The following is a 13116-nucleotide window of genomic DNA, read 5'->3' on the forward strand; positions in this document are numbered from 1 at the left end:
TTCTATCACAAAACTATCTGTTACCACTTATTTCAGTACTTGCAGAGAATACCTTGTTGAAAACCGCTTATCATTTCCTTCTGCTCCTCGTTGGGTTCGACACTCTTACTTATCGAAAGGACTAGGGTAGATCCCCTATACTTGTGGGTCATCAAGACTCTTTTCTGGCGCTGTTGCCGGGGAGTGAAGCGCCTTTGGTAGGTGGAATTTGGTAAGAAAAAAAATTAGTGTGCTGTAATTTTCTGTCACTTGTTACCATGGAAAGTAATTGCTTGAGGGGCTTGTTCGGGGTATCTTCACCCCGTCCAGTTGAGCCAAGAGTTGCTCCTCAACCTACTGAACCTACTAAATCTATTGAAAATGAAACTTCTTTTCAGATTCCTTCGGGTATGATGGAAAAACTGCTAGCTAACACTTTCGCAGGAGATGGAACAAGGCATCCTGACGAACATCTACGCTTTGTGGATGATATTTGTGGACTATTTAAGCTTGCAGGTATACCCGATGATGCCGTTAAGAGGAAGGATTTCCCTTTATTTTTGGAGGGAGACGCATTGACATGGTATAGGCTATGTGATGATATGAGATCATGAAACTATAAAAGATTGAAACTGGAATTTCATCAAAAGTATTACCCTATGCATCTTGTTCATCGTGATCGCAATTATATATATAATTTTTGGCCTCGCGAAGGAGAAAGCATCGCTCAAGCTTGGGGGAGGCTTAAATCAATGTTATATTCATGCCCCAATCATGAGCTCTCAAAATTGACAATTCTCTAGAATTTTTATGCTCGGCTTTCTGATAATAATCGCACCATGCTCGATACTTCTTGTGCTGGCTCTTTTATGATGAAGTCTATTGAATTTGGATGGAATTTATTGGATAGAATTAAACGCAACTCTGAAGATTGGGACCTCGACGAAGGTAAGGAGTCAGGTATGACACCTAAGTTTGATTGTGTTAAATCTTTTATGGATACCGATATTTTCCGTAAGTTTAGCACTAAATATGGACTTGACTCTGAGATAGTAGCTTCTTTCTATGAATCTTTTGCTACTTATGTTGATCTCCCCAAGGAGAAGTGGTTTAAATATCATCCTCCCATAGAAGTAAAAGCAGTTGCACCTATTAAAGTTGAAGAAAAGATTGTCACTTACAATGATCCTATTGTTCCTACTTATGTTGAGAAACCTCCTTTCCCTGTTAGAATGAAGGATCATGCTAAAGCTTCAACTGTTGTTCGTAAAAGCAATATTAGGACTTATACACCCCCTGAGCAAGTCAAAGTAGAACCCAATATTGCTATTGTTAAAGATCTCTTGTCTGATAATATTGATGGGCATGTTATTCAATTCACTGGTGAAACTGCTAGAATTGCTAAACCCTGTGATAGAGATAAACATAGACCTATGGTAGGCGTGCCTATTATTTTTGTTAAAATAAGAGATCATTGTTATCATGGCTTATGTGATATGGGTGCTAGTGCTAGTGTTATACCCATTGGCTTATACAAAGAAATTATGCATGAGATTGCACCTGCTGAGTTAGAAGAAATTGATGTTACAATTAAACTTGCAAAGAGAGATACTATATCTCCAATGGGAACTGTTAGAGATGTTGAAGTCTTGTGTGGGAAAACCAAATATCCCACTGATTTTCTTGTTCTTGGTTCTCCACAAGATAGCTTTTGTCCCATAATATTTGGTAGACCCTTCTTGCATACTGTTAATGCTACGATAGATTGCAAAAAGAATGTTGTTACTGTTGGCTTGGATGATATGGTTCGTGAGTTTAATTTCTCTAAATTTAGTAAACAACATCGTGAGGAAGAATTGCCTAGTAAGGATTAAATTATTGGTCTTGCTTACCTCCTAGTGATCCTTTAGAACACTATTTGCTAGACCATGAAAATGATATGTTCATAAATGAAAGAAGGGAAATAGATGAAGTATTCTTTAAACAGGAACCTATTCTGCAACACAATTTGCTTGTTGAAATCCTAGGGGATCCTCCTCCACCCAAGGGTGATCCCATGTTTGAGCTTAAACCATTGCCTGATAATCTTAAATATGCTTATCTTGATGAAAAGAAAATATATCCTGTTATTAGTAGCGCTAACCTTCCAGAGCATGAAGAAGAAAGATTATTGAAAACTCTGAAGAAGCATCGTGCCGCTATTGGGTATACTCTGGATGATCTTAAGGGCATCAGTCCCACTCTATGTCAACATAAAATAAATTTGGAAGCTGATGCCAAACCAGTTTGTGATCCTCAACGACGTTTGAATCCTAAAATGAAAGAAGTGGTAAGAAAAGAAATACTCAAGCTTCTGGAGGCAGGTATAATTTATCCCGTTGCTGATAGTCAGTGGGTAAGTCCTGTCCATTGTGTCCCTAAGAAGGGAGGTATTACTGTTGTCCCTAATGATAAAGATGAATTGATTCCACAAAGAATTATCACAGGTTATAGGATGGTAATTGATTTCCGCAAATTAAATAAGGCTACTAAGAAAGATCATTACCCCTTACCTTTTATTGATCAAATGCTAGAAAGATTATGCAAACATACACATTATTGCTTTCTAGATGGTTATTCTGGTTTTTCTCAAATACCTGTGTCGGCTAAAGATCAATCAAAGACTACTTTTACATGCCCTTTTGGTACTTTTGCTTATAGACGTATGCCTTTTGGTTTATGTAATGCACCTGCTACCTTTCAAAGATGCATGATGGCTATATTGTCTGACTTTTGTGAGAAAATTTGTGAGGTTTTCATGGATGACTTTTCCGTCTATGGTTCCTCTTTTGATGATTGCTTGAGCAATCTTGCTCGAGTTTTGCAGAGATGTGAAGAAACTAATCTTGTCTTGAATTGGGAAAAGTGCCACTTTATGGTTAATGAAGGTATTGTCTTGGGGCACAAAGTTTCTGAAAGAGGTATTGAAGTTGATAAAGCCAAGGTTGATGCTATTGAAAAGATGCCATGTCCCAAGGACATCAAAGGTATAAGAAGTTTCCTTGGTCACGCCGGATTTTATAGGAGGTTCATCAAGGACTTCTCAAAAATCTCTCGGCCTCTGACTAATTTATTACAAAAAGATGTACCATTTGTCTTTGATGATGATTGTGTAGAAGCATTTGAAATACTTAAGAAAGCATTAGTCTCTGCACCTGTTGTTCAGCCACCTGATTGGAATTTACCCTTTGAAATTATGTGTGATGCTAGTGATTATGCTGTAGGTGCTGTTCTAGGGCAAAGAGTTGATAAGAAATTGAATGTTATCCATTATGCTAGTAAGACTCTAGACAATGCTCAAAGAAATTATGCTACTACCGAAAAGGAACTTTTAGCGGTTGTATTTGCTTGTGATAAATTCAGACCCTATATTGTTGATTCTAGAGTAACTATTCATACAGATCATGCTGCTATTAAATATCTTATGGAAAAGAAAGATGCAAAACCTAGACTCATTAGATGGGTTCTCTTGCTTCAAGAATTTGATTTACATATTGTTGATAGAAAAGGAGCTGAGAACCCCGTTGCAGACAACTTGTCTAGGCTAGAGAATGTTCTTGATGACCCACTACCTATTGATGATAGCTTTCCTGATGAGCAATTAAATGTCATAAGTACTTCTCGTAGCACTCCTTGGTATGCTGATTATGCTAATTATATTGTTGCTAAATTTATACCGCCTAGCTTCACATACCAACAAAAGAAAAAGTTTTTCTATGACTTGCGACATTACTTTTGGGATGACCCACATCTTTATAAAGAAGGAGTAGATGGTGTTATTAGACGTTGTGTACCTGAGCATGAACAGGAACAGATCCTACGCAAGTGTCACTCCGAAGCTTATGGAGGACACCACGCTGGAGATAGAACTGCACATAAGGTATTGCAATCCGGTTTTTATTGGCCTACTCTCTTCAAGGATGCCCGTAAGTTTGTTTTGTCTTGCGATGAATGTCAAAGAATTGGTAATATCAGTAGACGTCAAGAAATGCCTATGAATTATTCACTTGTTATTGAGCCATTTGATGTTTGGGGCTTTGATTATATGGGACCTTTTCCTGCCTCTAATGGTTACACTCATATTCTAGTTGCTGTTGATTACGTTACTAAGTGGGTAGAAGCTATTCCAACTAGTAGTGCTGATCATAACACTTCTATTAAAATGCTTAAGGAAGTTATTTTTCCGAGGTTTGGAGTCCCTAGATACTTAATGACTGATGGTGGTTCACACTTTATTCATGGTGCTTTCCGTAAGATGCTTGCTAAATACGACGTTAATCATAGAATTGCATCTCCATATCACCCGCAGTCTAGTGGTCAGGTAGAATTGAGCAATAGAGAGCTCAAATTAATTTTGCAAAAGACTGTCAATAGGTCTAGAAAGAATTGGTCCAAAAAACTGATGATGCATTATGGGCCTATAGAACTGCATATAAAAATCCTATGGGTATGTCTCCGTATAAAATGGTTTATGGAAAAGCATGTCATTTACCTCTCGAACTAGAACATAAGGCATATTGGGCTATTAAGGAGCTCAACTATGATTTCAAACTTGCCGGTGAGAAGAGGTTATTTGATATTAGCTCACTTGATGAATGGAGAACCCAAGCTTATGAAAATGCCAAGCTGTTTAAAGAAAAAGTTAAAAGGTGGCATGACAAAAGGATACAAAAGCGTGAGTTTAATGTAGGTGATTATGTATTGCTATACAACTCTCGTTTAAGATTTTTTGCAGGAAAACTTCTCTCCAAATGGGAAGGCCCTTACGTTATCGAGGAGGTCTATCGTTCCGGTGCCATAAAAATCAACAACTTCGCAGGCACAAATCTGAAGGTGGTGAACGGTCAAAGGATCAAACACTATATCTCAGGTAATCCTATAAATGTTGAAACTAATATTGTTGAAACCGTAACCCTGGAGGAATACATAAGGGACACTTTCCAGAACGTTCCAGACTCCGAAAAGGAATAGGTATGTGGTACGGTAAGTAAACCGACTCCAAAACAATTTTTAAGGCAATATTTCTCCATTTTGGAATATTTAGAAAAATAGAAAAATAAGTAGCAGTCCGGGGAGGACACGAGGCCTCCACGAGGGTGGAGGGCGCGCCCTACCCCCCTGGGCGCGCCCCCTACCTCGTGAGCACCTCGTGTGCCCTCCGGACTCCGTTTCCTTGCACGATACGTATTTTGGTCGGTAAAAATTCATTATATATACTCCCGAAGGTTTTGACTCTCGTATCACGCAAATCTCCCCTGTTCTTGTTTCGAGCTGTTTTTCTGACAGGTCTAGATCATCATGACGACCCCAAGTGCTTCCAGGGACAAGTTCTTCGAGAAGGTCATCAACCCTTACCTCGCGGAGGTGCTGCGACACCCTCAAACCATTGAGATGCGTGATGGGTTGCTGCACATCCGCGATGTTGAGGGACCAAAGGGAACCGGAAGCATGGAGTTGAGGCTCGAAGCAATGGAGCAACAAGTTTTCAAGTGCCAGGGGATGGTGGAGCGTGGAATCAACGCTACCCACAAGATGCTCGCGGAGTTCACCAACAACTATGAGCCGGATGCCAAGAAGACCGAGGAAGCCATCTATAAGCTACATGAGAAGATCGAGCACCTCCAAGCCCAAATCTATGATCTGCAAAACCAAAACTGTGAGTATGAATATAGATTCAAAAGGATGAGTTTGGCTGCATATTTGAGGATTCCGGAGACTCGATCATCCTTCTATGATGGTGAGCCTATGCCATGGAAGGTGGACGACAAGCTTGCATCATCATCAACACCTCCACCGCCAACAAGGAAGGAGACATAATCACATGGGTATGGGCACTCTCCTTGGCAACTGCCAAGCTTGGGGGAGGTGCCCTGGTATCATATCACCATCACAACTCCTATCTTTACCGTTTTTCCTAGTTCGATCCTATTAGTAGTATCTTGATTTAGTAGAATAAAGTCATGGCATGATCTAGTTTTGAGTTTTGCTTTATGATCCTTCTTTGTAATCGAGTCAGTGAGCTATATAATAAAGATTAGTGTTGAGTCAAGGGCTTGAGTATTTTGCCATGATCTTGGGTGATTAGAAGAAAAAGAATAAAAAGAATCAAGAGTTCATATTGATCTTATTGAAAGTAATGACTTCACATAGAAAGAGTATGATGATTTAAAGTTGTTGGGAGTTGGCAAATATAGCTTTGGTCATCGTTGCAATTAATAGGAAGTAATAAGGAAAGAGAGGTTTCACATATAGATATATTATCATTGACATCTTTTATGATTGGGAGCACTCATTAAAATATGACATGCTAAAGAGTTGATGTTGGACAAGGAAGACAACATAATGAGTTATGTTCTCTTACATCTGAGATAAAGTATGTTGTCATGGTTCCTCTACCGTGTCGAGTTTGCCTTTCCCCCTCATGCTAGCCAATTCTCAGCACTAAGTAGAAATACTAATTGTGCTTCCAAATACCCTTAAACCAGTTTTGCCATGAGAGTCCACCATATCTACCTATGGATTGAGTAAGATCCTTCAAGTAAGTTGTCATCGGTGCAAGCAATAAAAATTGCTCTCTAAATATGCATGACTTATTAGTGCGGAGAAAATAAACTTTGTACGAACTTATTGTGGACGCAATAAAAGCGACGGACTGCATAATAAAGGTTCACATACAAGGGGCAATATAAAGTGATGTTCTTTTGCATTAAGATTTTGTGCATCAACCCTAAACGCGCATGACAACCTCTGCTTCCCTCTGCGAAGGGCCTATCTTTTATTATTATCCTCTACCTTATGCAAGAGTCACGGTGATCTTCACCCTTCCTTTTTCATTTTATCCTTTGGCAAGCTCAGCATGTTGGAAAGAACATGATATATATATCTAATTGGATGTGGGGGAGCGTGAATTATTATTGTTGACATTACCCTTGAGGTAAAAGGTTGTGGGGCAAAACTATAAGCCCCTATCTTTCTCTGTGTCCGATTAAAACTCTGTAACCACAAGTATCGCGTGAGTGTTAGCAATTATGAAGGACTAAGTGATAGTTGAGTATGTGGACTTGCTTTTAAGCTCTGACATAGACTCTTTCTGATGTTATGATAAATTGCAATTGCTTCAATGACTGAGATTATAATTGTTGGTGCCCAATAAAGTTTCTGATTCATATTTTGGCTTTGTGAAAAGATCATCACTAGAACATAAGTAATCATATGACAAAATTTATATATGTTGCTGTTATGAAGTAATCATGATGCCTTCATGTCCGTATTTTATTTTTATCGACGCCTCTACCTCTAAACATGAGGACATATTTATTGTTATCGGCTTTTCGCTTGAGGACAAGCGAGGTCTAAGCTTGGGGGAGTTGATACGTCCATTTTGCATCATGCTTTTATGTCGATATTTATTGCATTATGGGCTGTTATTTCACGTTATGTCACAATACTTATGGCTATTCTCTCTTATTTTACAAGGTTTACATGAAGAGGGAGAATGCCGGCAGCTGGAATTTTGGGCTGGAAAAGGAGCAAATATTGAAGGACTATTCTGCGCAACTCCAAAAGTCCTGAAACTCCACGGAATACCTTAGAATAAATAAAGAAAAATCGTCGCCAAAGATGAAGGCCAGGGGGCCCACACCCTGCTCACGAGGGTGGGGGCGCCCCCCCTGGGCGCACCCCCTACCTCGTGGGCCCCCTGGTGGCTCTCCGACGTCCATCTTCTCCCATATGAAGTCTTTCGATGAGAAAAAAATAGAGAGAACCTTTCGGGACGAGACTCCGCCGCCACGAGGCGGAACCTTGGCGGAACCAATCTAGGGCTCCGGCAGAGCTGTTCTGCCGGGGACACTTCCCTCCGGGAGGGGGAAATCATCACCATCGTCATCACCAACGCTCCTCTCATCGGGAGAGGGCAATCTCCATCAACATCTTCACCAGCACCATCTCATCTCCAAACCCTAGTTCATCTCTTGTATCCAATTCTTGTCTCCAAGTCCGGGATTGGTGCTAGTAGGTTGCTAGTAGTGTTGATTACTCCTTGTAGTTGATGCTAGTTGGTTTATTTGGTGGAAGATCATATGTTCAGATCCTTTATGCACAATATTACCCCTCTGATTATGAACATGAATATGCTTTGTGAGTAGTTACGTTTGTTCCTGAGGACAAGGGAGAAGTCTTGCTATTAGTAGTCATGTGAATTTGGTATTCGTTGATATTTTGATAAGATGTATGTTGTCTAACCTCTAGTGGTGTTATGTGAACGTCGACTACATAACACTTCACCATTATTTGGGCCTAGAGGAAGGCATTGGGAAGTAATAAGTAGATGATGGGTTGCTAGAGTGACAGAAGCTTAAACCCTAGTTTATGCGTTGCTTCGTAAGGGGCTGATTTGGATCCATATGTTTCATGCTATGGTTAGGTTTACCTTAATACTTTTGTTGTAGTTGCGGATGCTTGCAATAGAGGTTAATCATAAGTGGGATGCTTGTCCAAGTAAGGGCAGTACCCAAGCACCGGTCCACCCACATATCAAATTATCAAAGTACCGAACGCGAATCATATGAGCGTGATGAAAACTAGCTTGACGATATTCCCATGTGTCCTCGGGAGCGCTTTTCCTATTATAAGAGTTTGTCCAGGCTTGCCCTTTGCTACAAAAAGGATTGGGCCACCTTGCTTCACTTTATTTACTTTTGTTACTTGTTGCTCGTTACAATTTATTCTATCACAAAACTATCTGTTACCACTTATTTCAGTACTTGCAGAGAATACCTTGCTAAAAACCGCTTATCATTTCCTTCTGCTCCTCATTGGTCTCAACACTCTTACTTATAGAAAGTACTATGATAGATCCCCTATACTTGTGGGTCATCAGTGCCTTCAACCAGGCGGCCCTCGACGTCCAGGCCAAACTCCGGGCCGAAGCCGAAGCCCTCAAGCGATGCAACGAGGCATTCCTGGATTCGCGGGCAGCCATCCACGTAAGTTTATTACTTCTCTTTATTTTGATCTTCTTGCTTCCTTCGTGGGGGCGCGCCAGCGCACTCACTGAGTGTAGTCCCCAAGTTTCGGGCCGGCTGCTGAGCAGGCGGTCCGGAACTTTAACTTGCAAGTGTCGAATGCTAACTTTATCTGATATCCCTCTTGCAGGATTACCACAATTGTCGCGCGGCCACCTTCAACTCCGGAGTCCGGGAGCTGGAGAAGCAGACCGCCAACTTGTCCGAGAGCCGGAGTAAGTTTTGACTTCCTTTCTTTGCGGGGGCGCGCTGGCTCACCTGCGGGCTGTAGTCCCCGAGGTTCGGGCCGACTGCTGAGCAGTCGGGCCGAATCTTCCCAGTGATTCTGTTTTGTTGGTAACTTTTCCTCTGCGGGGGCGCGATAGCGCACCTGCGGGCTGTAGTCCCCGAGATTCGGGCCGACTGCTGAGCAGTCGGGCCGGATTTCCCTGGCAACTGCATCCCTTCTTTGTTGTTTGACTGACATTCTTTCTTCTTCTCTTTTTACAGAGGCCAACGCCGCCTTGCAGCAGTAGCTGGGCGAAGCCAACACCGCCTGCGCGGCAAGGAGGCGGAGTGCAGCAAGCTGGCCGAAGAGCGTGACCGGCTGGTCACTTAGCTCGCGGAGCAGGAGGAGGCTCTCAAGATGGCTCAGAGGGAGGTGAAGGCGAAGGAGACCGACCTCCTCGCTGAGTTCAAGATCGAGCGCTCCGCCTGGGCCGACAAGGAGGCGCAGATGCCTGCCTGCTTCAGCAGCATCGAAGACTTGGTCGATGGTGAGCTTCGCTTTCTTTTCTTTCTTGTTTTTGAGTTGCCAGCCCTTATCTAGGCCGACTGCTAGTTTCTGACCTCTGGCTTTCCTTGCCTTTTGTCCAAACAGACTTCTTCCCAGGCCACTCCGTCGCCGCGAACTAGATCATCGAGGCCCAATGCCAGGAGCGGAGGGCAGAAGGCGTGCAGATTGCCACTGATGCCCCCCGGACCCTCAACGAGCAGCTCCTCAGCATCCAGGCCCACCTTCGGCCTGCCAATCAGATGTTCCGCCGCCTTCAGCGCATCGGGGCCCAAGCGATCTCTACCCTCTGGACAGGTGTGCAGGCTCGGCGCACCCCCAGTCGGACTGCCGACTGGTTGGAGGTGGCGGCCGGCGGCCTAGAGGACTGGAAGGGCTCTACAGCCCAGGCAGGAGCACGCCGAGCCCTGGAGTTCGTCAAGGCGTGGTACCCTGGGCTAGATCTAGCCCAGCCGACCACGTTTCGGCTGGAGGCGCAAGAGGAGCTGGTGGCGGTGGAAGCCAAACTTATCAGCAGGGCGGTGGCGATCGCCGACTACACTGACACCAGCATATTCATCCTGGAGGTGGTCGAAGAAGGCGCCGAAGCGCCGCTGGAGTGGCTCGGGCTGAACCCGGAGGACAACGAGGATTCAGCTGAAGTAATCGACTCCAGCGATGAAGAGGAGGAGGAGGAGGAAAGCGAGGATGATGTGCCGGAGGTTGGAGCGGATGGTCAGCCTCAACCTGACCGGGCCTCAAGCAATGATCCGTGCTCCAAAGCGCCGATTGCTGCTGGAGGCGGCCAGGCGGAGACCGACCAGCCGCCCGTTCGACCAACGGACGCCGCCGACTCTGCCATCCAGCCATCCGCCGCCCCAACTGGTGCCGCCGACTCCACCGACCAGCCGGAGCCTTCTGCTGCACCAACCGGCACCGCCGACTCCACCGTCCAGCCGGAGCCTTCTGCTGCACCAACTGGCACCGCCGACTCCACCGACCAGCCGGAGCTTTCTGCTGCCCCTTAGGATGTTATCTTTTTCTTTTTCTGCTTGCTAGTCTGGACAACTTGGTTAAATTTGCACAATTCCACCCTCGGGGTGTACATCAAACTCTGTTGAATGCTAGCCGATAGGCCTTTATCTATGTAAATATTTTATCGCAATTCATGCTTTGTTTTGCCGGCTTCTAACTTTTCTTGCTTTATGCTCCTTGCTTTTTTCCTTTGCCGCCCTCCCTTGGCTATCCTCTTTCCAGCCAAGCAGCCGCTCTGCGGACTGCGGCTGGGTTGAGTACTTAGCTTTTTGCGAGAGGGCAAGTACTAAGCCGTTTGGAGTGTCGACAAGATGAGCAGAAGCTGGCCGGCCGGCTGCTTGGCAGCCGGCCGAACAGGCGGGATGCCGGCCTCGGCTATATGCGTTCTTTCCTTAGCCATTTTTCATGTGGGCACTGTTTTGCAACCCCTGCCCGCCATTCAGTCGCTTTGCAAGCTGCGGCTTCTTACAGGGAAAGTTTTTGGTGCCAACACACTACTTGTCCGACTGCAGGAGGCGTCATATAGCAGAAGGCGGCGAGCCTCCGGGCCGACTGATCGAACCCGATGCTAGGCGGAAATAATAAAACAATACACACTCATAGGCATAACACTTATCATATAGATAAAAAGAGGGTAGTCCCCGAGTTATTCTCGGGGGACCCGGAGTCTTCGTACATAATACAAAAGGTAGCGTGATACATACTGCTTTCAACTGTAAAATCTTCGGAGGAGGTTCGCGTTCCATGGCCTCTCCGTCTCCTTGCCTGAGTCATCTCTTTTACGTGCTCTGGGCTTCTGAGCGTCGATCAGATAGTAGGAATCATTACCCAGCATCTTGCTGATGATGAAAGGGCCTTCCCAAGGTGCCGAGAGTTTGTGCTGGTCGGCTGTTCGCTGGATCAGCCAGAGCACAAGGTCTCCCTCTTGGAAGGATCTTGGCTTCACTTTGCGGTTGTAGTATCGGCACAGACTCTGCTGGTAGATGGCGAACCGGCTGAGTGCCAACAGCCGGCCCTCCTCCAGCAGGTCGACATCGTCTTCTCGTGCCTCCTTGGCATCCGCCTCGGTCTACATGGTGACTCGTGGGGAGTCGAACTCTATGTCCGTCGGGATGACTGCTTCAGCATTGTAGACGAGGAAGAAGGGCGTGAATCCGGTTGACTTGTTCAGAGTCGTGCGCAGGCTCCAGAGGACTGCCGGCAGCTCATCGAGTCAGCAGCCGGCCAAATGCGCTAGAGGCTCGACCAGTCGGGGCTTGATGCCAGACAGAATGAGGTCATTTGCTCACTCAACTTGGCCGTTTGACTGTGGATGGGCAACGGATGCTAAGTCCAGTCGAATGCCCTGCGTCGCGCAGAAACGAGCCAAGGCTCCTTTGGCAAAGTTTGTGCCGTTGTCGGTGATGATGTTATGTGTTATGCCATACCGAGTGGTGATGTCGGCAATGAAAGTCACGGCAGTCGGCCCATTCAGCTTCTTGATTGGCTTTGCCTCTATCCACTTGGTGAACTTGTCCACAGCGACAAGCAGATGAGTCATGCCACCTCGGGCCGTCTTGAATGGCCCCACCATATCCAAACCCCAAACAGCAAAGGGCAGGCAATGGGAATGATCTTGAGTGCAGAAGCTGGCAAGTGTGGCTTGGAGCGGAACTTCTGACACCCTTTGCACTTCTGGACCAACTCTTTGGTGTCTTCTAGAACAGTCAGCCAGAAGAATCCATGGCGGAAAGCTTTGGCAACAAGTGATCTTGAAGCCGCGTGGTGACCACATTCACCTTGGTGAATATATTTGAGGATTGCTTGACCCTGGTCCGTCTCCATGCAGCGCTGGTACACACCAGTGACACTGCGCCGAACCAGCTCTTTGTTGACTATGGTGTATGTTGCTGCCCGCCATTGCACTTGTCGGGCTAGGATCTCGTCAGCCGGCAGCTCTTTGTGCACCAGGAAGTTGAGGATGGGTTGATCCCATGAGGGTGTTCTTATCTCTCCGACTGCCACGACTACAACTTGTACAAGGGCGGTTGGGACGGGAGGCGGCGGGTTGGAGTCGATTGCCGCCTGCTGCTTTGAAGAAGTCCCCGGGCCTACTACTACAGCCCCCTGTTGGGGAACGTTGCAGAAAACAAAAATTTTCCTACTCGTTTCACCAAGATCATCTAGGAGTTCATCTAGCAACGAGTGATTAGATGCATCTACATACCTTTGTAGATCGCGCACGGAAGCGTTCAAAAGAACGATGATGATGTAGTCGTACTCGACGTGATCCAAATCACCGATGAC

Source organism: Triticum aestivum, chromosome 2B (assembly GCF_018294505.1).
Source record: "Triticum aestivum cultivar Chinese Spring chromosome 2B, IWGSC CS RefSeq v2.1, whole genome shotgun sequence".
NCBI classification, from domain to species: domain Eukaryota; kingdom Viridiplantae; phylum Streptophyta; class Magnoliopsida; order Poales; family Poaceae; genus Triticum; species Triticum aestivum.